We start from the raw sequence: 22,556 nt of genomic DNA on the forward strand, positions 1-22,556 counted from the left end.
TCTGGTGGAGGACTGGTAACTGACTAGCAGAGCAAACGAAGTGCTGGCAAATCAATTCACACTGCAAAACCCAGGAGACAAGCAACCTGGTGGCACCAGAGAAAAAAGAAATTAGGGGTTCCACCTTAGTAATCATGTTGAACTATTGTTCTTGTTGTTTGTTTTATATTGCACGTAACTTCTAAAATCTTTTTTTCCCCCCTCTGGAGTGGGGTGGTCTTTGCTAGTTTTACAAAACCTGTTGAAATGTTAACATGTTTCAAATGTGCAAAGAGGATCCCAGGTTTCTTGCATTGGACAGAACCTGAGACAACTGTTTTAAAGTTAGCATTGCACATGTCTGGGGTCGGTGTATGGAGGAGGCAGTAGCTTCTGAAATCAAAGCCAGAAATCTCAAAGGTTGGGTTAAATTCATTTTTAAATTGTATTTAAAAATAAAGTTGTGGAAAAGTTGCATAGATGGTAAAGCCATAGATGGTAAAGCCATATACCCTTTATCCAGATGTACCTATTAAGATTTTGACCTGTTTACAATCTCTCTCTCCTTTTCTCCTTCCCCTTCTCCACACATAGGAAAACACATATATGCATATGAAAATTATACATACATTCTTGAATATTTGAGAATACATTTCATGCATCACATACTTTCTCCCTGAATATTTCATAGTGTATTTTTTATTAAAAAGAATATTCTCTGACAGCACAGTTATCTCCTTTGGTAAATTTCACATTGATCTTAAACTTTTAACTAATCTCCCACTCAAATTCCATTTTTATCAATTTATCAAGTAATGTCCTCTGTGTGCGTGCGTGAGTGTGTGTGTGTGTATGTGTGTTTGTGTAAACCTCCTTACAGGATTTAGGCTAGAATCACATACTACATCCAGTTGCTGTGTATCTTTAGTTTCCTTTAATCAGGATCAGTTTCTCAGCCTCTTTAAGAACAAGGCCAGGTTTGAAAAATCAATTCGATGTGCCATATTTATAACCCCTTCTCACCGGGAAATTTTTTGGGGTGGAGCTTATCTTGCTCAGATTTTAAAGGATATTTTTATAGTTGTGAATCCTAGGGACCTATTTAAAAACAATTCCAGAAATTCAAAGATATGTGGAAGGATTTTTCTTAACAGACATATGTCCTGCAGTCAAGGGAGGGTATGTGAAGTGGGGCGGGCTAGAAGTGTACTTTCTTTTGGGAGAGACAATGGTGAAGCTGTGGACAAAGGTTAAGAGAGGAAAAGAAGGCTATCATTACTGGCAAACCCTCCTCATACGGGAGGGAAAGGATTGGGTGTCTACGGCCAAGACTGATTCATCAGCGAGGGAACGTAGGCAAGTCAAGTAAGGAAATGATACAGGGCTTAATTTCAATGGTTTATAATCTAAATCATGAAGCCATAAGGGTTCTGATTATTATATGAGTAGGTAGCATGGGGAGAAGAAATAAATACATATAACCATCAACAAAAATGACATTATTAACATTGGTAGAGATGACAATAAGGTATTTTGGTGAAAAGGTAGAAGCTATGTGGGAAAAACAGTTTTCATGGAAGAAACAAACATAGGTTTCATTCAAAAAACCAAAAGGTATTGCTAGGTATAGTTACAGTTGTGCTCATTAGACATTATGCAAGAGGAGCTCACTTACTAAATCAAGAGAGTTTGGTCTGCTGTGATGCAGCACACTTGCTCTGTAAAATAAAGGAACCTTTAAAAATGTTGCGGGGAGAAAGGGGACTTGACAGAGAGGGAAGAAGGAGCAGCAGGGAGAGACACTATACATGTGGAAGAGAACCTCTAGGGCGCGAATAGCCTAAGAGCGATTTGGGGAAATGAAAGAATTACTAAAAGTTTTTAAGTTGTTTGCCTCAGTTCCATGGGTGTGTTGTGCCCTTGTCTCCCTCTTTGTCATGCTTCTGTTCCTTGGTACAGGCTATTCTGCTTTCTCGTGCTTTTTAGTGAACTTTTGAATACTTTTTGGTATTCAATACTTTTGGATGCTTTTGAGGAGCTATGGGGATGGGGCTGCTGCTGAGTCTATTTCTGGCTTCATACAGGGAAAGATGCATGAGGGAGAGCTCAGCTGAAGGCAGAGTAGATCTTGAGGATGAATTCCTGGGGTAGAGCAAATCTTCAGAGATGAATTGAGGTCCAAAGTGAGAACACCAAGTAGAGAGAAGGGTCTCAGGTAATATCAGGGTAACAGGGGACTGAGAACATTTCACTTAGGTAAATACATGATATGTGACTAGGTGGAGCAGGAAGGTAGGCTGGAGGCATCTAACAAGCCAGGAAGGATGGTCATATCTGCTGGGCTGGATAGTGGGGCAAGGGCTGCATGTGAGTTTCTCTCTCCTGTGCTGTCCCCTCCCCAGCACTCAGGAACCTTTGGTGTCTGTACTAAAGCCCTGTGATGTGGGCCTGGAACTCTAGTCTAGCACATGGATTCTCCATGCCCAGCTGCCTGAGGCAGGAGTGCATTTGCAATGATGTGAATCATCTTTGTCTGAGAAGCCTTACTGCACCATGGCTGAACTCCAATTACACTTGCTCAGTCTTCCCATCCTTCCCTTCCTGGGTTGAGTGGGGCTCCTTCTTCGGTTGCTGTGCTACCAAAAGAGGAAACCGTGTTTACCAGTACTTTGGAAACAGAGATGACAATCAGGTAAGTAAAGTCCCTCAGAGATACTAAATCTTTCTTTTCAAATAGATGAATTCAAAACAACTTCCAAATGATGCTTTTGTGAATCTTACAAATTTTAAGTAGTTTATTTTTTTTATTCTATTTTATTTTATTTTATGAGTCTCTATGCTCAGTGTATTGCCCAAGACAGGGCTTGAACTCATGACCCTGAGATCAAGACCTGAGCTGAGACCAAGAGCCAAATGCTTAACCGATTGAGCCACCTAAGTGCCCCTTCAGTAGTATTTTAATTTTCATTTGGTTTAAATTTTTTTTTTCTTTTGAGTCTCCTTTCTTGGCCTGAGTATTAGTAGTGTGTCATTTAATCTAATCTAAACATGTTGGGATTTCCAGCTATCTTTCTGTACTTGATTTCTAGTTTAAGTCTACTATGGTCTGAAAACATACTGTGTATGATTTCTTTATTTTTTTAATTTTAAAAAAATTTTATATTAACATATACTGTATTATTAGCTCCAGAGGTACAGGTCTGCCAATTGCCATATGTGTGATTTCCATTTTATATTTGTTAAGGTGTGTTTTGTGGTCCTAAATATGGTCTATCTTAGTGAACGTTCCATGTGAGCTTGAGAAGTAAATGTGTATTCTGTGGTTGGATGAGGTATTCTATAAATGTCAATTACAGCAAGTTGATTGATGATGTTGTTTGGGTCAACTACATCTTTACTAGTTTTCTCCCTGCTGAATCTGCCCATTTCTGAGAGAGTGCTGCTGAGATCTCCAACAATAACAGTGGATTCATCCATTTTTTCTTGCAATTATACTAGTTTTTGCCTCACATATTTTGAAACTATGTTGTTACATGTATACCTGTTAAGGAGTGTTCTGTCTTCTTGGATAATTGACCTCTTTGTTGTTATATAATGCTTTTCTTTACCCCTGATAATTTTCCTGTTGTGAAGTTTGCTTTGTCCAAAATAATCGAGTTACTCCTATTTTCTTTTCATTAGTGTTAGCATGGTACATTTTTTTTCTGTTTCTTTGTTTTTAATCTATCTGTATCTTTTTACTTAAAGTGAATATTTTATAGACAACATATAATTAGGTCTTGCTTTCTTTTTAATGTGCTCTGACACTCTCCTCTTTTAATTGGTGAATTTAGACCACTTCCATTTAGTGATTTTATTTTTTTTTAAGATTTTATTTATTTGACAGAGAGAGAGAGAGAGCACAAGTAGGCAAAGCAGCAGACAGATAGAGAGGGAAAAGCAAGCTCTCCGTTGACCAGGGAGCCCTATGGAGGGCTCAGTCTTAGGACCCTAGGATCATGGCCTGAGCTGAAAGCAGCCGCTTAACCTACTGAGCGACCCAGGTGTCCCAAGTGTTTTTTATGTATAGAAGGACTAATATCTCTATCTTGTCTGTACTGTTTGCTATTCATTATACCTATCCTTCCCCCTCTTTTTCTGCTTTTTCTGGTTTTAAACAAGTATTATATATAATTGTATTTTCTCACTTTTGTTAGTCTTTCAATTATTCTGTTTAAAAATCTTTTAGTGATTGTCCTAGTGTTTGTAATATATATTTACAACTACTCTAAGTCCACTTACATATAATGGTATACCACTTCATAGTGCAGGAGTGTCCAATTCCTCCTGTCCCTTGTAGCATTGATGCCATTCATTTTACTTATCCATATACTAAAATCACCCAACACATTATTATTATTATTAGGTCAATTGAGAATAAGATAAATCAAAGTTTTATTTGATCATCATTTATTCCTTCTCTTCATTTCCTTTATGTATATCTGAGTTTTTTCCTTCTCCTCAAAGATCTTCTTTTAACATTTATGCAGGGCAGGTCTGTTGCTGATGAGTTCCCAATTCTTATTTGTCTAAGTTTTTATTTCTTTTTTACTTTTGCAGGATAATATCATTAGATATAAAATTTTGGATTGATGGTTGTTTATTTCAACACTAAACATTTCACTCCAATCTCGTTTCATGGTTTATGATAATACGTCATAATTTGTAGGTTTTTTTTTTCCCCTAGAGGTAGGGTTTTTATTCCCCCCTGGATTTTTTCAAAATTTTATCTCTTGTTTTCCTAGAGTTTGAATATGATTTGTCCAGGTATAGACTTTTTTAATATTTCTCTGCTTGGTGTACTCTGAACTGCCACAATGTATCACTAACTTGTTATTAATCTTGGGAAACCCTTGGCCATTATTACTTCAAACATTTTTTCTGTTCTGTCTTCTTCTGGTATTCCAATTACATATCTATTATAGAGTTTGAAACACAGTCTTGGATATTTTAGATTTATCTAGATTGGATATTCTAGATTAGCACTAATAAAATTCTTTTTCTCTTTGTATTTCAGTTTGGAAAGATTCTACTGTCATATATGCAAACTCATATATTCTTTCCTTACTGTATGGAACCTACAGATAAGTCAATGAAAGGCATTGTTCATTTGTCATACTGCTTTTGTTTTCTAACGTTTCCTTTTGATTCTTTCAGGGAATTTCACTCTCTTGGTTGTTTTTGTATGTTTTTGTATGTTGTCTACCTTTTCTGTTTTTGTATGTTGTCTACCTTTTCCATTAGAGCCCTTAACATAAAAATTGTGGTTATTTTAGATTCCACAAACAAGAATTCTGAAATTTGTCACATCTGACTATACACCTGATGCTTGGTTTGTCTTACCAGTTCACTTTTTCTTGCTGTTAGCATGCCTTGTAAGGTTTCTTTGAAAGCTAAACATGATGTATTAGGTAATTGGAACTAAAATAAACAGATCTTTAATGTGAAATCTTACGTTAATCTGGTCAGGTGTTGGGGTGTGTTCAATATTTATGGTAGCTATGCATATCAGAGGCTGCAGTTTCCTTTAGTGTCCTTGTTTTTGTCTCTCCTGGTGTCTTTAGGTTTCCCTAAATTTCCCTAAGTAGAAACTATACCTTGCAGCTCTGCTTAGCTATGATCCTGTTCCTACACCAGAGCCATCAATACTGTAGCAAGGTGTCGGGGGGGGGAGATGATTAATCATTCATCTTTTAATGGGCTTATGTCCCTGGATTATGATGTTCACTAGTGTTTAAAGGTTTTTGTTTTGTTTTGTTCCACTCTTATCAATGAGAAAGGAAGCCTAGAGGGGGCTGCTGTAGTTGGGTAATTTACCTTCTCCCATGGGGCCTAAAGCTCTGGTAGGTTTTTCCCATTGAGTAGGTTTGTGTTATGGAAAACACTCTGGGAATATTTCACAGTGTTTTCAAAATGGGTTACCTTTCTCTTTTCTCTCTAACACTACATTCCCCTGCCAGAAACTTGAGCTTTTTTTTTTTTTTTTTTTTTGGTAGCTCTACTGTGAGAACTAGTTTTGGTTCCTGGTAATATAACCCATAAATAAATGGGAGGTACCCATTAGATTGGGACTCCAGGAGTTTCTCACTCTCATGCTAGCCCATATGCATCCTCCAGCAATTTGTCAAAGTGTCTGTTTAAGGGTTCCTACCAGGAGAGTAGTGTTGAGCCTCCAGTGCCTTCTGACTCAGGTTAGCGAATCTTAGGTACGATTTTCTGCACTGACACTCTTGGAAGATTTGAGGTAATGGTTTGCCACTATGGTTCCAAGAAATGTCATTGATTTTTAGTCTGTTCAGCATTTTGCTTCTTTCACAGACTGAAGTGATGACTCCCAGGTTTTTTTAATGTTAGATCTGGAACCAGAAGTTGCCCTTCAGAGAATGACTATTTTCCTGTTCCTCTTCCCACGTTTCTAAATGAGTTTGGTAGGGTCAGGGAAACACCTAAAATGTGAAGTCTAAGGAAAGAACAGACATTAACTACTCTAGGAAAAGAGATCTGACAGGGCAAATGATTAAAGAAGCACTAAGGTTTCTACTTGAAACTCATAGTCTATCTGGGTATGGTGGTGGGTCTTCGGTAAAAGCCCAAACATAATGATTCTGCAGTTCTAGATTGGGTTATTTGGAGAGTATGAGGTCTGTGTAAGAAAACAAATTTTCCTAGGTCTTGATCATGAGTCACATTCCCATGTCAAGCATCACTCAATCAAGCCTGCCTTCTCATTGGTCTAATCAGGAGAACAGTGCTGACCCTCTGAGAAGAGACTGGGGTCTGAGCTATATCCTAGGATACAGGGTCTACCTAAGGGAGCACAGATGTGACTCTCAGCCTTCAGATTCTATGTCCTCATTGAACAAAGAAATTCTGACTGAGAAAATCAAGTGTGAACCTCCCAAATAAAATCCACCTTTGTTTTTCAAAGTAAATATGGAAAATATTTTATCACCTTAAAAATTGAGAAAAGCAAGGAACACAAAGTTCTATAAATTAAAATAAAGTCCTGGTATTCTTGGATAAAGAATGTCTCCATCTCTGAGAGAAGAGTGAGAGATGAGTCCCCACCCCTCATTCTTTTCTTTTTGTTCCAGCGTCAGGGCAGTGCCAATAGGAGGAAAGGTGGGACTCTGAAAGGTAAGGTTCTGCCTATTCCACCTGAGCTCTCCAAGGCTGGTCCTTCCTGTCCTTTCCATGAGGGCCCAGTCCATGATCTCTGAGGATGCCAGCTGCTAGACACATTCCTTCTCAGAAAACAGAGGCGTCAGAGGAGAGCCTCATGAAAATGCTGTCAGAGTGCAAAACCCTTCTAAGATTCCCTGCTCTGACCATTACTGAGCATGAAGTAGTGATGGATCTGGGCAATGGGTGCTATCCAATACGTGGCCATATGAGACGTTAAGAGTCAGAACTTCTGAAGTTCTGAGACTTTGTGAAAGTCCTGTGATATCATGGATACTCAACTTCCTCTTTGAGATAACCGTTGACCTATGTTTCACATAGGGCAGTTTTCAGTAACACATGGGATAGATAATACATACAAAAGCCCATTGTGAATGATCAAATAATACAAGTGTTATTATTATCATTGATCATGTGACCTTGTATCCTAATTCTTGGAGCTCTCCAAGTCCAATCTACCAAGGATATCTTTACAGGACACTCTATTCAGTCTCTTATAAGATCTCTCGCTTCTATCTTCATCATTCTTCTGGTTTCCCAGGGTGGAGAACTTGCCAGGGAGAAGTACAGGAGGCAAGAAAGGTGCTTTCTCTTGTGTAAAGGTGAGTAAACATTACCTTCTTTCCTGTACCCCTCTTTTAAGCAGAGTCTATGTATTTCTAGGGCCTCAGGGAAGCCTGGAATTGACATGGGATGGAAAATTCTCAGAGTTAGAATTTGAAAGTCTTGGGGATATTGGTGAGTGGAGGCTACCTTTGCCAGACCTGCCAGGATCACATTTGTTTCCTCTGGTCCTGGCTGCAGCTTTGTATTTCCTGTTTCCCACAGCCCCCTAGGCCTAGGCATCATGATATCATCCACTTTCATCAACTATTATGTCCAGACCCCTTCTGTGAGGTGTGAAACAACAACAAAGGCATCATGATATCATCCACTTTCATCAACTATTATGTCCAGACAACCTTCTGCTGAGGTGAATTGGCTGCTTTTCCAGAGGCCCTGGAAGATGCTACTCCCTCTGTGATCCCCTTGGTTTCTATAGCTTCTGTGACTGACTCATCATTCACTTCATCTCCTGACTTCTGTGCAGTTGCTCCAGGAGACCTAATACCAGGTTCTTTGCCTGAGCCATCCCCCCAATTTCCTCCATCTTCTCACCTATCCCAATGACCCCTTCAGCTGACCTTTTCTTACTCTCACCACTAGGCACTCCCTCCCACTAGAGCCAAAAGCCTAGGATTCTTAATTCCCAGAGAACCATTCCATCCCTCTACCCCGTGCCTTTCCTCCTTTCCTACCATATGATGCTCAGACAACCAGAGGGAACTTTACCTCTGAATACCATCTCTGTTCTTGACCCCACCATTTCACAAGATAACAACCTCTTACCACATCTGTCTCAGACAAGGAATCCCACTGAGTCCTTTGCTTGTCATCATGTACCACCAACTCTGTCTGTTTCATCACTGCCAGACTGCCTTTTAACTGTGACTCAATCTAAATCAATTTCCATCTCATTGAAACCTGTTCCTGAGAAGTCATCTCCAGATAGCCCTGGTGGGTTGTCTACTTATGTCCCAATAATTAGAGGTAGTGACTGTTCAAACCCATCGAGTTCAGAATTCTCCTATTGGCAGGCCTATGCCCAGAACATGCTCCTCCCCACATTATCACACTCGGATTTTCAGCAAGAGCAAGTCTACTTCCGTCAACCAGAAATCTGTCTCTGGGGAGACTCTGCTACTAAGCACAAGGAGGCCAGTGGAATTTCTTTCACTGGCCTTAACATCCAGGTCCTCTTGGAGAGACAAATGGAGAAGAGAATGGCTTTCCAGATTTTAGAGAAGAAAGTAAAAGAGGAGGGGCCATTTTCCAAACAAATGTGGTCAGAGAACCAGTGGACATCTTTAGGGAATTTGTTGCATCTGCTTGATGTACAGGTCACCACAGCCTCCAAAATTGACTGGAATATTGAAGGCAAGCCAGAGCAGCTCTCTATTTATCAACAGCTCCTCTATCTCAAGGCTTTGACAGAAAACTTGAATCAGAAATATAGCCAGCTCTTCTGGAGTCTTCCTTCTCTGCACAGTGAGTCCTTAGTAGCCACTCTCTGGTTTTCTAGTAGTACTTCCGCTCTAGAGTCTCACTTTGTCTTATTCAATGGAATTCATAATACACCTGCCATCAAAATACAAGCACCTCCACCACTTCCTCATTCCCAACCATTTCCTCTCCCCATTGTACATCCCCAATCCTTGCCTCAAACCCTGTCCCCACATCCCAGCCCCTACCTTTCACTAATGTGAACACCCACGCCCATTTTCAATCCTGCCTCCTGATCATATCACCTTCTTCATTCCAGATTAGGGACTGTGGAGTGTCTTTCCATAGATCCAAGAATGAATCAGACTCTCCTATCTTGACTGAAAATCAACACCTGGGAAGGCACATGTTGCAGAAGCAACAGGAAAGTTTGTGGGCTTTAGTCCCCATGTTCCAGAAACCTAAAGAAAGTATTTGTCCTCAAGCTCCCAACCTTCCGTTGGTTAGCCAATCATCCCATGCCTATGTACCAGTCTCCATCCTTCCTGGCCATTTTCATATCATCTGCGAACCCCAGGAGACACTGGAGTTACATAACCCAAGGAAGGTAATCCCATGCTGGTGCCTCCATGACTGTAGAAATCTAGACTCCCTAGCAGTGATGGAGCCTCAGCATACATTATCAGAACTCTCTCAGCAAAAAGGCAGACATGTTCACTTATAATTCTCTGAGTTCCAGGGCCATAGTAACAGGGATCTAGCAAAGACTGAATTGAGTCTCCCCGGAAGTTTCCATGAGAGGGTCCAAACAAAGTACCAGATAAGTAAATATATGAGGAGGAATCGTGGGTATATCCTAGAGAAGAGTCCAGAAGACAGTCCATATAGGGTCTCAGAATACCACCTAGTGAAGGGTCTGAGGGCTGCCTTGGAGACAACAAGGAACTGTGTGTGTCATTCAAGGAATCACTCGGGGAATGAATTATTAAATGCCTCAAGGAAGGACACAGACCAGAATCAAATGGAAAGTATTCTTAGTTTACATATGAGCAAGAAGCTTTGGCAGATCACTCTGGGTAGGATTCCTATAGGTGTGTGTTATTCGTGGCTGGCTGATGACAATACATTGCCTTTCTCTGGGAGTTCCCAGACTGCTACGGAAAACACAGATTCTAAAATGACTGGTGTGTAGGGTTTACTGCCAGAGCATCACTCTAGAGCATTCTTTTCTTGATCGCAGTAACGACAGGTGCCAGAGGCCCATATTACTAGATTTTGCATGAGGGAGAGGTGGGGTTTGCCCCTCAGGGTTCTTGAATCCATAAAATTCTATATGTTGAGAGAAGCTAAAACATGGCCTCTCCCCCAATTTGACTTTCCCTCCTCAGCCATGCATATTTCTGGGGTGGATTCCAAAGCTGAGTTTTTTAAACCCCTTGAGGGAAGCTCTAAACCTTTTTTGGGAAACAGGGTGAGAACAACAAAGTCAGTCCCCACTGTGGATCATCCTCTCCCCGCTATGTCATCTGTGGGCAATGAAGGACATGGGAGCCTGAAGGCATCACACTCTGACACTGACCATAAGACTGCAGAGTGTATCCAGATAGCTGAGTGGGGAAGCCAGACTTTTTAGCCCCTTACACACAGCATCAGAGCTCAAGTAAGAACCAGTGAGACTGGACAAGACAACACATGTGACCCAGAGGTACCCACAAGGCAAGCTGGGGCTGTACATGTACCAACACATGAGAACGTGAGTTCCAGTAACAGAGTAGAAATGGAACCGGGCAAAGTGATGGTGGAGAAGAACTTACAACATTTTGCCATGTCCAACCTGTCCAGGGATATATTTGACACCAAGGAGCTATGTACCCTTCAATCCCAATCTTGGGACACCTTGACAAGCAGTGAGTTGGGAAGCTCCAAAATGATAAATGTCAACATGAGTAAAGTAGAAACCGCCCTCACTACCGAACACCCCTCACCAAAAATACTAGTTCCCCAAGATTCTAAACAATCAGACTTGAAAAGACAGATCCTGAGTGAGTTAAAGTTTAAACTGGAGAGTGAGGAGTATAACCAGGCTCAAGGATATCCCACTGACATGCCTCTTCTTTCAGATAGCTTGACTTCCAAGGCTTCACTGACTCGGTCGCAGAGTGTGTGCAGCGGGGACCTGGAAGCATCCCAGGTGCTGCATGTCCAACTGAAGAACAGCAGAATTAGCACGGAGGAGCAGCAGGAATCCTGGGACTCAAAACTGACCTTCTGTAAGGGCCAGCCTACAATCTTTTCACAAAGAAATGCAAAGAAAGTGAGACCTCGGGATCCCAAAGCAAGAAAATGCAGAAGTGAGGAATCAGGAGTAGGGACATCTGTAGGCAGAGAGGAGAGCCTCCATGCTGAGGACAGAAAATTAGCGAGTGCTTCCTCAACTCTGTCACAGAATGAACAGTTTCCTCTTGAAGTTACTTCAGAAAAAAGATGAGGCAATTTTCCCAGTGGATCAATTCCAAGAAAAAAATCACAGGGCATCAAGAAAGTCCCCAGCAAAAAGCCAAGTTTATGGCCACCTTAGTGCAGGACCAAGACTCAGTTGAAAGTGTGGCTACTTTTGGGAGTGATCGGCCTCCTGAAGCTCACAAGCTCACTTGGGAAGGTCCTAGAAGAGAAGCTGGAACGTATGTATGTATCTGAGGCCTCAGAGTTAAGCCAGCAGCATGAGGAACTACAGGCCCAGGTAGGGCCTGACAAGAGCCCTCCCTCCATATATCGGGCTCTCTCTGACCCACAACAAGAAAAACGGGCAAATATCAAGTCCTGCAGCCAAGAAGCTGTTTGTGTTGACAAGAACCATCCTGCACGTATCAGACAGAAGAGAGACAGGGTCAGACAGCCCCAGAAAGCTGAGGGAATCAGCTATGAAGCCAGAGTCAATGCCCTTCTTCTCTCCCTTCTGGAGAGTCTGTGCCTCATCCAAGCCCCACCTGTGTGCATCAAGTATGCCAGGTCCTTTGGGCCACCAGGGGTGACCCTGATGAAAGTACTGTGTTTAGCAATTTGACTCCTCTACTCAGGCAGAAAATGCTTCTCCAGCACTTCCAGGGAGAAAAATTTCTCTAAAAAAATCATTCAGTCCTTGTTGAGAAAGCTTCACAATTTTCATGACAATATATCCTCTGATGAGAACAACCTTCAGCACAACCAAGAATATTAATCCTCCCCAATAAACATTTCTTCTAATAGAGAGTGGTGCTCTCTGTGTGCTGCCCTGGGACTGGGGCTGGGGCTTGTGCTTAGGGAAAGGAAGCAGTGCGTTCAACTCTTCGTAGTTAATGCTTTTGGCTTCTACAAGTACACCAGTCCCTTGTACAAAGCCAGACAGTAGCCTTCTCAGTTTTATCCTGGGGTCCTTTATATGATCCTGTTCTGATATCCTGTATTTAAAACATTTACTTTTTTTCATAAAAAGTATAACGTGCTTACTCTGAAAACCTTCAGGCCTTTATAAACAGTGAGAAAAACCCTTAAAGTCTAGAACTTGATTATAACTGTCTTTCATGTGCTCCCAAACTATTTGTCCGGTAGGATACTATGTCAGCTAGGCCTCACCTCCTGGAGGCTACTCAGGCCCAGTGATACCTTTTCAACATATGAATATACGGGATAGTCTTTGAGCATGAAGACAGTACCTCCAGTGATGTTGCCAGGGATGTTGTCCTCCTACACGGTGCCTGCCTTCCCAGACATGCAACATTTTACCCCAAGATTATAGTAATTGAGGGGTGCATTAATTATCTATTGCTGTGTAATGGATATTCCAAAATTTAGTGGGTTAAAAATATATACTTATTATCTCATAGCTTTTGTGGGTCAGAAATTCTGGAGAGGCCTACCTGGATTCTCTGCTTCAAGGTTGCATTTAAGATGTCTGCTGAGGCTACATTCTCACCTGGAGGCTTGACTGGGGAAGGACCAACTCCCGTACTCATTCATATAGTTGCTGGCAGGAAGCAGTTCCTCAAAGTCTGTTAGAATGAGATCCTCAGTACCTTGCTGGCTCCTGGCTGGTTCTTCATGAAGTGGGCTTCTCCAGAATGGCAGCTTACTTCATCAAAGCAAGGAGAGAGTTTGAAAACAAGATAGAAGTTACAATCTTTTGGAAACTAGTAATGGAAATGACATCTTATAACCTTTCCTTTATTCTATCACTCAAAGGTAAATCACTAAGTCCAGCTTATGCTCAAGGGGAGGGGTAATTACATAAGAGTGTGAACATCAGGAAGTGGGGATGACTGGAATCTTCTCAAAAGTCTTCCTAATGCAAGGATTTCTTCTTGGATACCCTATTCAGTTTGCTGAAGCAAAAGTGGCCAAAGGTGCCATGTGGATTTTTTTCCTCATTCATATCCAAGTCATTAAGGTCAAAACTGTTTAGTGGCTAAATGAAGTGGCACCTGGTAAGTAACCATCAGAGACTGGAGCATCCAAAGAAGGAAGGAAAGGTGATGTAGGGAGGTAAAGTAGTTTGGGTTTATCCTGAATGGTTAAGTAAAATAAACACTGAGAACCACCTGACTTACCAGTATTCAAACTGGGGGGCGGGGAGGGAAGCTGGTGTAATATGGCTCAGCCGGCTCTACCAGTCTCTCTATTTTGCCTTAGCTCCCAGACCATAGTTGTGTAGAAGTAACCTTCAGCTTCTGTAGACCTAGCCAACGTTATATGCTACAGGTTGCAAGGTTTAATTTCTGTTCTTGTTAATATATTTAATATAGCACATCCATCATCTCAAATTTAATTCTCATAGCTTGAACATCAGAGAGAATGGGTCACTCAACTGTTGCAAAAGGTGGTACTAGGGATCTTAGAGCACATACTCCCATTTTGGGATATTTTCCATAACCTATGTTGAAGGCTCTGATGCCTGGGAACTCTGTCACACTCAGGCACCCCTGTTCTTTCTATGATCCCGGGAATCCTGAGACCACACTGCCCCAGCTAGGATTCTGCCTGCTTCGGCACCTAGGAGTCTTTCGGGCAGGGACATCCCTCACTGGAGCTGACTTCTAAAAGTTCTGATTTTGTGCTCTGCTACTCTATCACTTGTCTGTAGCTCGCTGATGGAGGCTCCCTCCCCTCCCCACCATGGTTTATCTTCCCATATACCACCTTGGATTCCCTCCTTTCCACCTCCTACCTGGCAGAACATGGTCACTTTTCTATTTGATGAGTTTCAGGTATTCTTTTCTTTGGTCTCCCCTTGAATTTGCAGGAGTTCAGAATGATTTGATAGCTATCTAGCTGAATTCCTGCAACCAGACAAAACTAAGTTCTCTTACTCCTCTGCTTTCTTGGACTGCAATCTCAATGCAGAATTTTTTTTTTAATTTTTTATTTCTTTTCAGCGTAACAGTATTCATTGTTTTTGCAGATTTCTTAATCCCCTCTCATAGAAGGGCAACCTGAAGGACAGAGAAGGTAATATATATTCAGTGGGCTAGCATGAAAGAGGGAGCCAGTGATGGAGAGTCGCCTTATACTGTGAGGAATTATTTGGATGTAAAAGACGGAAAATACAACTTAACTGACTTAAAAAGGAGAATCTATTGACTTAGGTACCTGAAAAAATCTGGGAATAAAGCTTGCCTAAAGGACAAGCGTTCATGGTGAGGCTCAACTGATGCCTTCAAGATTCACTTTCTATCTATTTCTTGGCATTCTGGACTGACTTTCTGTCCACCTATTCTGTAGCTTTAAGTGTATCTTCCAAGCTTTAAGTGTAGCTACAAACGGTTGTGTCTCTCAGTAGTCCCTGCAGAAAATCCCACTGTGCCTTAATGGCTCCAGTTTTGTCACATGCCCATCCCTGACCAATCACTGCTGTCAAAAGCATATCATCATCTTTTGGCCAATCGTGAGTTATAGATACATTCTTAAAATAGGAGTGTTAGGGAAAGACAACTCTATCTGCCCATAGACTGAGATTGAAAATGGGGTTAGTTCCCTAGAGGTCAATAAAGGGACTGTTTCCAGAAGGTGAGTGAATGTTACGTATCAAAAATAAAACAGATGTCTACTCCAGACCTCTTTCTCTGCCTCATTTCTGCTTTCTTGTCCAGAGTTATGTCATGACTAAAGCTTGGAGTTGCAGGAAATGCTGATTCCTTTAGGTGGGATGGGGTGGGGTCCAGGAGACAAATGTGAAGGAGGAGGAATCAGTCAGAGTCCCCAACATCCATGTGGATAGACTATCCAATAATCTGGTCTCTCACTGTTCACCCCTTCTCATCCTTGAGCCCTTTACTTCCATTTCAGTTTAGTTATGGCCATCCTAGAACGTAACAGCAGGATACGTTCTGCCATCTAAAAAGACAGTCTGACATTCCACCCGAGTTCATCCTTTCAGCTTATGCCCTTAGTATGCCAATTCTTCAACTTAGAAACTACAAGACACTTTATACATCTCCCTGTCCATCTAAGACTGATTTGTCTCATTTCCTCCCTCTCCAAGGAAAACTGCATTGTTCGTCACTTAATTCTAAACCTAAGGAGCTCTACCTTTTTTTTTAATTTTTATTTTTAAAATTTCTTTTCAGTGTTAAAAAATTCTGTGTTTACGCACCACACCCAGTGCTCCATGCAATACGTGCCCTACACAATACCCACCACTAGCCTCACCCAACCTCCCACCGCCTTCCCCTCCAAAACCCTCAGTTAGTTCTTCAGAGTCCACAGTGTCTCATGGTTTGTCTCCCCCTCCAATTTCCCCCAGCTCCCTACTCCTCTCCATCTAAGAGCTCTACTTTTGACAGCTTTTCATTTGCCTTTCATCTGAGACGCGAGCAAAAATCAGTTGTGTCTTTTTGAGGCCCGTATTCTAATAAAGGGGTGATTCATCTAGGATAAAATTAACACAAGTAATTATGTCGATGCCACCATGAATGTTCTATAGTACCAGTCAGCTTCAACAATTCCTGAAAACAACGCATTAGTTCCTTCAGCGTTTAGTGTGCACTAGGCATTCTTTGAAGCATTAGGGGCACACCAGTGAAGGAAACAAAGCTCCCTGTCTTGGCCGACCTCATATGATTGTTCTTTAGTCAATTCTCTTACCTAAGTGTTCAAAACGATTTCACTTTTCTACAATTTCTCCAGTCTCCTCACTTGTTGAGCATATGTGCTGGACCATGGCAGGAGAATAAAAAGTCACCAGAACTTTTCATCATTAAAAAACTTCAAAAGAGTAACAAAATCAACAGGTGAACACCTATCCCTTCTTTTTTCTTTCCTTTCTATTATACTGCAAGGTTTTCCTCCGGGATCTGTCCTTGCTTCCCAACTTACAGCGCTTTTTTTCACTGTTTGAATATTTGGCTTAATCATCTACTTTTCTCGAAACTGAGAACATATTTACCTCAATACAGTCTGGCACGCCCCAGAGTTCAGAAACTTCTAGACAGAAGAGCCAATAACTGAAGGGATTTCGAAGGTGAGGTTCCCACCAGCCCGCTCTGGGGGCGGAGTCATGCACAGGGCGAGTCGCACCTGGGGGTGTGGCTACGTACAGGGGAAGCCACACCCTTCCGCAGGTCCAGTCCGGAGGAGACTGCATCCAGGGGCGGGCTTCATCTCGGGAAAGCCACACCCAGGGGCCCTATTACCCCAGGGTGAGCCAAGCTCCGAGGCGGCGGGACACCTCCAGTTAGAGGCGCACTCTGGGCTGGGCAACGTGGAAGTCGAGCCACACCTATAGTGGAGACTGTGTCCAGGGCAAACCGTGCCAAGAGCGGGACAACGTTCAGGGCAACGCATAGGCGGGGCCGGACCACGTCCAGAGTGAGCACGATCTAGGTGCGGGGCTGAGGAGGCTGTGGTGTTTGGCTTCTTCATGGCGGCGGTGCTGTACCATCTGACTGTTAAGCATTTCACCTCAGCCTTCTGGATCCTGTCTCCATCACTTCTGAAAGTCGAGTTTTGATTTGCCTCAAAGTCAGATTTTGATGGAGAACTTCTGGATATCGGAACGACCTTCCCTTCTGCCCAGAAGGACCCTTCCCACAGTCTGCCTTTTCCATCCTGGCTGCTGGCTCTAGAGGCCTCTCAATGCCTAAGGGCCTCAGAGATCCTGCTGAGTCTTGGGGGTGGGGCTGTGCCTGGGCCACGCGAGCCCCCTTTGCGGAGGTCACTGGATGGAACTTGCTGAGGTGATCCTAGTAATAAATAGAGCAGCGATATGGACCACTGTTAAGACTTCACCTAGTACCAGCTGCCTGCCCTTGTACAAGAAGCCCGTCTCAGATCTCATCTATTGTTTGCAGAGATAATAATATCTGACAGGGGTGGCCCTGAGACTTGGAATGAAGTGGAAAATTTAGAGTAGTGTTAAGGGTTGATGTTACTGAAGGGTTTGGGGCGCCTGTGGGGACCTTGTCAGACTTCCAGCCCCCGGAGAGCCTAGTGCCTTGCAAGTGCCTGCACTGGTGGGGACAGTGAGACGTCAAGATGTGAGTTCGTACACTCAATTAACAGTCATCATTTCTGATTCGCTGCAGAACCCGGAACTGGAAGGATGTTCACAGTTCGCCAGTTTTCAAACAAGCCAACAAGAGCTTCAGCCGCTGGGACCTAGCGGTGAGTTCAGTAGGAATGGTTCGTGGGAACCTCAGGTATAGGTCATCGAGGCATTATGGACAGGCTAGAGGCAGAGCCATTTGTCACGCCTTGCATGAACCAGGATAGCAGGACGCGCACCTCTCCAGCAGGCAGGACTACGTGTCTTTGATTAGGCAGAAACACTCAGGTAATCGCCTTACATTGCGGGCATTGATACATTCATGCCTACTGTGTGTCCTGGTTCTGTGTTAGGAAGTGTCACCATGTTTATCATAGTAAGAGGTGGAAGAGAATCCCATTTGTGACTGTTTCCAGTATTAGAAAGTATTAAATGTGAATTTGAAAGATGTGTTAAGCTAAAATAAACCTTGTAGATTCCCACCTTCAAAACAATTACTGTTAACTTTCTGGTGCATTTTCTTAGAGATTTTACTATGTCTACTTTTTTTTAAATTAATTAATTTATTTGACAGAGATCACAAGCCGGCAGAGAGCGGGCAGAGAGAGAGGAAGGGAAGCAGACTCCCTGACAAGCAGAGAGCCAGATGTGGGGCTCCATCCCAGGACCCTGGAATCATGACCTGAGCAGAAGGCAGAAGCTTTAACCCACTAAGCCACCCAGGTGCCCCACTATGTCTACTTTTAATACTGCTTAAATAATATATATTTTAACTGAAATCACTATCATAAACATTTTTAAGTTACTATAAACTTTCATAACGTTTTTATGAAAACATTCTTTTAAGTGGTGGAATATTCAACTGCTTTTTGTTGACATTTGGTTAGTTTCTAACTTTTGAAATTTTACTATTTTTGCTTGCCATGTTTGGTCATAATTGTATTTATTTATAAACCCTCCTGTTCTAAACAGCATCAAGCTTTTCCTATGTCTGATTAACCCCGGATTCTGCCCTAGGCCAAATGCTTTTTTCTTTCTCCTGCTTCCTTAGATGAGCTGTGTGCTCATGTGGTTAGCTGATTCAGCACTAAACTGTCCTCTGAGTGTCAAGCCAGTGAAACCAAATGCTTGCTGAACCTCCTCAATATAAGGTCTTACAGACTGAACCTGTTGTCTTCCTTTATCTCTAACCTTCCCTTCCTCATACAGTCCCAGTTCCAGTAGCACCTGAAAATCCAAGCAAGAACCACAAGAGCCACTTTACATTCTTCCCTCTTTATTGTAGCTAGCAGCTACTTCGTGGAGAAGCTGGAAAAATATGCCGTGCAGAGAAATCCTCGAACTCTCACAGTATAGGACATTCCCCAAAGAGATTATAAGATCCTTCAGGTCATGAGCTATATTTTGGTAATTAATTTTAATTATATTAGTAATATATGTTCACATTCTCCTGAGTCAAAATTAAAACACTCTCATTAAAGTTAAATACCCCATCCAAAACAAAGTGTCTCATTCTACATCAATCAATTAATTAATTTCTTTGCTACTTATATCAATATAGACTATTGGTTTCCTAGTTGATTCAGGTCAGTCTGCTACTGTCTATTTATTTTGGTGACCAAATTGTCATTTTTAGCTGATTACCTCAGTCTGACTTCTGTGTTCTTTTGATTTATTCAGTAATTTTTTACTTTCTGACACAAAAGATGTTTCAAGCTGATTGTATACTTTTCCCTGCATAATCCTTCAGTTCTTGATTTCTTTTTTTTTTAATTTCTTTTCAGTGTAAGAGTATTCATTGTTTTTGCACCACACCCAGTGCTCCATGCAATCCGTGCCCTCTCTAATACCTACCACCTGGTTCCCCCAACCCCCTCCCCTGCCCTTTCAAAACCCTCAGATTGTTTTTCAGAGTCCATAGTCTCTCATGGTTCACCTCCCCTTCCAATTTCCCTCAACTCCCTTCTCCTTTCTTTAATGGAAAATGGTATTTGGAAGCCAACATCAGTTTGCTAGATGTGTTCATTATTATTAGGATGTTGCTGCTTGTTGGCTGTCTCGATAAATAGAGTTAAGGAATATGTATATATATGCAGACACACACACATTCACACATTTAAATATTAATTTATTTTTCTCGTCTCTACATGTGTTGAAAGTTGTGAGTTCACACCAGTAATTCTAGTTGTAATCTAACACTGCAGGGTTCACTGTAGTTTTCTCCCTTTCCAGGGGAAAGGCTGTCTGCTTTTCCCCATTGAGAATGATATTCACTGTGGGTTTTTCATAGATTGATTTTATGAAGTTGAGAAATGTTCCCTCTATCCCTGTACTTTGAAGAGTTTTAATCAGGAACGGATGCTATATTTTGTCAAATGCGTTTTCTGCACCAATTGAGAGGACCCTGTGGTTCTTTTCTTTTCTCTTATTGATTTGTTCTATAACTTTGATTGATTTGCAAATATTGAATGATCTTTGCATCCCAGGGATAAATCCCACCTGGTCATGGTGGATGATCTTTTTATTGTATTGTTGGATCCTGTTAGCTAGGATCTTGTTGAGAATCTTGGCATCCATATTCATCAGAGATATTGGTCTGAAATTCTCCTTTTTGATGGGTCTTTGCCTGGTTTGGGGATCAAAGTAATGCTGGCTTCATAGAAAGAATCTGGAAGTTTTCCCTCTGTTTCTATTTTTTTAAACAGCTTCAGGAGTATAGGTATTATTTCTTCTTTGAATGTTTGATAGAATTCCCCAGGGAATCTGTCAGGTTGTGGACTCTTGTTTTTTGAGAGGTTTTTGGTCACTGCTTCAATCTCATTACTAGATATTGGTCTATTCAGGTTGTCAATTTATTTCTGTTTCAGTTTTGGAAGTTTATAGGTTTCTAGGTTGAATCCATTTCTTCTAGGTTGCTTAATTTACTGGCATATAACTGTTGGTAATTTCTGATTATTGTTTCTATTTCCTTGGTGTTAGTCATGATCTCTCCCCTTTCATTCATAATTTTATTAATTTGGGTCCTCTCTCTTTTTGTTTGGATTGGTTTGGCCATTGTTTTATTGATCTTATTAATTTCTTTCAAAGGACCAGCTTCTAGTTTCGTTGATGTGTTCTACTATTTCTCTAGTTTCTAACTCATTGATCTATGCTCTAATCTTAATTATTTCCCTTCTTGTGCTTGGGGTTGACTTAACTTGTTGATTTTCCAGTTCTTTAAGGTACAAAGAGAGTTGGTGTGTTTGACATTTTTCAATTTTTTTGAGTGAGGCTTGGATGGCTATGTGTTTCTCTCTTAGGACTGCCTTTGCCATATCCCATAGGTTTTGGACATCTTTGTTTCTTTGTTCTCATTGGTTCCATGAGTTGTTTAAGTTCTTCTTTGATTTCCTGGTTGATCCAGACATTCTTGAGCAGGGTGGTTTTTAGTGTCCAAGTATTTGAATTCCTTCCAAACTTTTTCTTGTGGATGAGTTCCAGTTTCAAAGCATTGTGGCCTAAGAAAATGCAGGTAATTATCTCAATCTTTTGGCATCGGTTGAGCCATGATTTGTGACCCAGTATGTAGTCTATCCTGGAGAAAGTTCCACGTGTGCTCAAGAAGAATGAGTATTCCCTTGTTTTAGGGTAGAATGTTCTGTATACATCTATGAGGTCCTCTGGTCCAATGTGCCATTCAAAGGTTTTATTTCTTTGTTGATTTTTTGCTTAGATGATCTGTCTTTTGGTGAGAGTGGTGTGTTAAGATCCCCTACAATTAAAAAAAAAAAAAAGATCCCCTACAATTAATATATTCATATCAATATGACTCTTAATTTTGTTTAACAGGTGGCTTATGCAGTTGGCTGCTCCCGTATTAGGGGCATAAATATTTATAATTGTTAGATCAACTTGGTGGAGAGACCCTTTAAGAATGATATGGTGTCCTTCTGTATCTCTGACTACAGTCTTTAGCTTAAAATCTAATTTTTATCTGATAGGAGAATCGCTACCCCAGCTTTCTTTTGAGGCCCATTGGCATGAAAGATGGTTCTCCATCCCTTCACTTTCTTTTCTTTTCTATTTTATTTTATTTTGTTTTATTTTATTTATTTGACAGAGAGAGAGATCACAAGTAGGCAGAGGCAGGCAGAGAGAGAGGGAGAAGCAGGCTCCCCGCTGAGCAGAGAGCCTGATGTGGGGCTCAATCCCAGGATGCTGAGATCATGACCTGAACCAAAGGCAGAGGTTTAACCCACTGAGCCACATAGGTGCCCCTCCATCCTTCACTTTCAATCTGGATGTATCTTTAGGTTTAAAATGTGTCTCTTGTAGACAGCACATGGACAGGTCCTGTCTTTTTATCCCATCTGCAACCTTGTGCCTTTTTATGGGAGCATTTAAGCCATTCACATTGAGAGTGGTTATTGAAAGGTAAGTTTTTATTGACATCATGTTGCCTGTGAAGTCCTTGTTTCCATACATTATCTCTGTAACTTTCTGTTCTATGTCACTCTTGGCTTCTTTCTTCTTTTATAGAATCCCTTTAATATTTCTCATAGTGCTGGCTTGATGGTCACATAATCTTTTAGAACTTGCAGGTCTTGGAAGCTTTTTATCTCTCCATCTATTCTGAATGTCAGCCTTGCTGGATAAAGTATTCTTGGGTGCATGTTCTTCTCATTTAGTGCCCTGAATATGTCTTGCCAGCCTTTTCTGGCTGCCAGGTTTCTGTGGACATGTCTGATTTTATTCTGATTTTCCGTCTTCTGTACGTAAGGAATCTCTTCCCCCAGCTGCCCTTAAGGCCTTCTGTCTG

The 22,556-nt window shown here is 41.5% G+C and overlaps 1 pseudogene; it reads left to right on the forward strand.

Moving 5' to 3' along the window:
• Positions 1–8,501: 8,501 nt before the first annotated feature.
• On the forward strand, positions 8,502–12,366 carry LOC111140172 (annotated as a pseudogene).
• Positions 12,367–22,556: the final 10,190 nt, after the last annotated feature.

This window comes from Enhydra lutris, unplaced genomic scaffold, assembly GCF_002288905.1.
Source record: "Enhydra lutris kenyoni isolate GAN:26980312 unplaced genomic scaffold, ASM228890v2 scaffoldscaffold213, whole genome shotgun sequence".
Lineage (NCBI taxonomy): Eukaryota > Metazoa > Chordata > Mammalia > Carnivora > Mustelidae > Enhydra > Enhydra lutris.